Here is a 3,276-nt window from a genome sequence, read left to right as displayed (position 1 = left end):
GGGGAGAAGGGATTGTGGTGTGGCCATCCCCCCTGGGGGGTGATTTCTCACTCTCTGTCTCTCTGTCTCTGTCTCTTTCTGGTGAGCGCACGCGCCCTATGGCATAAACCTCTCCAAAAAAAGGGGGGCGGGGGGCCAAGAGCAGCAGAAAAGCTCCAGAAAACCAAAGGCCTTTTCCTGTCCATTCTACCCCACAAGAGGACAGCAACAGGGGAAACTATCCAGTAAGACTGCCCAGGACGAAGACAAGGCTCTCCCAGGAAGCCGGCCGACATGGCGCTGCCGACCTCCAACGGCACACTCTAAGCCACAGTAGCCAGAACTGGCCGTCGTGGAATGAGAGCCATCTGCGCTGAGGCAGGCCGTGGTGTGCTGTTGCACGATGCTGGAGACCATGGGAAGGGTCCGGGTTCACATCCTGGGTCCACCTCAACACACCAGGCACACACCCATGGTCCCGGCAGGCTGCGGCTTGGGGTCAAGGCACAAAGACACCGTCAAGGGTGCCACCACCCCTTCACACACTCGAAAATACACAAACATTTTTAAAAAGAGCTGGAGGCCCTGCTCCCCGATCCTGACTCCTGCGTGAACTCACTGTACACCCACAGACACGGCGTTTCCCTCGGTGGTTCCAGAAACAGAGCGAGCCGATCCCTAGGACGGTAAAGCCAATGGTGACAAGGATGACCGGGCCAGGCCAGGAAGCAGTGCAGGGGCCTGGAGAAATGAAATAACATACAACCGAGCCCTGAAAACATGGAGCGGCTCTGGGGACATGATGCTGTGTGGAGCACTACACCAAACGAGCGTTAGCGGCAAACAGAGCCCACGTCTTTCTGGAAGCTGGGCACACGGCCTGGCTAGCCCAGGAGGGTCGGACCACTGGGTCACAGCGAGGAGCGCATACCCAGGAGCTGCGGGTCACCGTACACGTCCCACCTGCCACCCCAACGGTCAGGCCAGGGCCAGCCAGGGCCAGCGGCTCAGTGAGGAAACGTGAGGGAGGACTGGCTGGCGACACTGCAGACGTGCAGACAAGGGGGACTTTCACAGGAGCAGAAAGACACACAGACGCTGAGAGATGGGACAGGACAGCGCGCTACTGTGCCATTAGCTGCCTCGGCACAAAGACCGCTTGTGACTGTGCTGCCCCGGCGACTCACATTCAGATGCACCGAATTTAGCTTCAGGATCTTTTTCATTTCGAGAGATTTTTGCTATAGGGCGCATGGAGAGACAGCGAGAGACACAGAAGGTGAGAAATCATGCCCCCAGGGGGATGGCCACGCCTCAATCCCTTCCGCCCATTTCCCCCTCAGGATCTTGGGTACACCTGCACAGGTGCCCTGTGAGTTTGAAGCTGCCGGGTCCGGGACTAGAACCGTGCTCGGCCATGTTTGAGTCCAGCAATGCAACCATTATGCCATCTGCTGGTCCCTCAGCATCAGTATGGAACCAACAGAGACTGCTGACCAACAAAAAGCCTTGTTGGCCTTTCAAAAGCTATAATAACGGACAATAGTGAAAGTTGTCAACTTTACTTATTAAAATAATCAGGAATTTTTAGTTAAATCGCCCCGTAACCCTTCCCCTCCATTATCCTCCTGGGATTTTAGGTATGCACACACATTTGCCCAGCGTGTGTCAAACCATCAGATCCAGGACTCAAACTGCGTTAGGCCACGTAGGGGTCCAATACCCCCGCCATGCCAGCTGCTGGCCCCTAATTTTATGTATTTGTTTTTATTTTCTTTTTAATTTACCAGCAGGTGTGTGCACTCGCCAGTGAGAAAGAGGAAGACAGACAGAGAGAGAGAAAGAGACGGCGAGCAACCCCCATGGGAGATGGTCACGCTGCAATCCCTTCTTCTCCACTCTTCCCTTGGGATTTTGGACAAACATGCACCAGGCATATTTTTCGAGCCTCTGGGTCTAGGATTCAAAGCAGTCCGCCCTGTGGAATGCAGCCATCTTAACCACCATGCCCCTGGGTGGCCCAGTTATTTCATTTTAATTAAAATCAATTACACCAAAATAATAGATTAGTTTTTGTTTGTTTGTTTGTTTGTTTTGCTATAGGGCGCGTGCACTTGCCAGACAGAGAGAGACATTAGAGACAGAAAGCAAGAAATCACCCCCCAGAGGGGATGGCCACGCCGCAATCCCTTCTCCTCCATTCTCCTCTCGGGATCTTGGGCACGCATGTACACGCGCCCAGCATGAGTTTTAAGCCACCGGGTCCGGGACGCGAACCGTGGTCGACTACATGGGAGTCCAGTGACATAGCCATTATGCTAACTGCTGCTTCCCATAGATTAGGTTTTAATTCTAGTCTTTGCAGAAGTTTGATTGATGTGTGTGCCACTCTTCAGTTTCACATTAAGGGGAAACTCCGAACTTCCGAGCTAAAGAACAAGCCAGTCACGTACCCCTAAGTACCTAGCCCCTGCACCAACGCCCTTCAAAGTCCGCATCCCTGCGTAATGGGAAATGTGGAATGCCCAGGAGCCATCCACGGCAGCCACAAGGGCACTACCATTTTATTTTTTTTTTTGGAGAGGTTTTTCCTATAGGGCGCATGCACTCGCCAGGAAGACAGAGACACGGAGACACAAAGGGAGAAATCCCCCCCCCAGGGGGGATGGCCACACCGCAATCCCTTCTCTGGGGATCTTGGGCACCCAAGCACATGTGCCGGAGTTAATTTAAGCCACCAGGTCTGGGACTCGAACCGCGGTTGACTACATGGGAGCCCAGCAACAGTCATTACGCCAACTGCTGGTCCCCAGGGCACTAGCATTTTAAACGTTTACAATTTGCTTTCTGTATAGTGCGATGAGAATGTTCTGAAATTTTCCAAACTCGTCCTTGTGCCTCGGAGGCTACTGCTATGACATTACCTGGCTCTGGCCTGGGCTGGACACTGGCTGACCCCCGGCCACCGCGCGGCTGACCTACTGTGCACAGGACAGGCTGTGCCTGGTAAAGGCCTGGCTGCGCGCCCCTGGGGCCCTCCCAGCCCCTGCAGGGGCTCATGGCCGGCGATCTGAAGCCAGGGTCGCAGGTGTGTCTCGCGCCTCCCTACATCTGCGTGGGGATGTGAAGGTCTAACACATGTGGAGCTTCAGGATGCGACTGGCTGCGGGGCCGTTGGGCGGCTATTTCCTCACCGAGGGTCGGTCTGCCTTCCCAAATACCTGTCAATGTGCTTACCAATACCGCCAGGCGCCTCGCAGGCAGGCGGCAGGCCTCCGCCTCCAGGAAGCCCTCGGG

Source organism: Tupaia chinensis, unplaced genomic scaffold (assembly GCF_000334495.1).
Source record: "Tupaia chinensis unplaced genomic scaffold, TupChi_1.0 Scaffold141320_1, whole genome shotgun sequence".
Taxonomy (NCBI): Eukaryota; Metazoa; Chordata; class Mammalia; order Scandentia; family Tupaiidae; genus Tupaia; species Tupaia belangeri.
Note: the sequence above shows the minus strand (reverse complement) of the source record.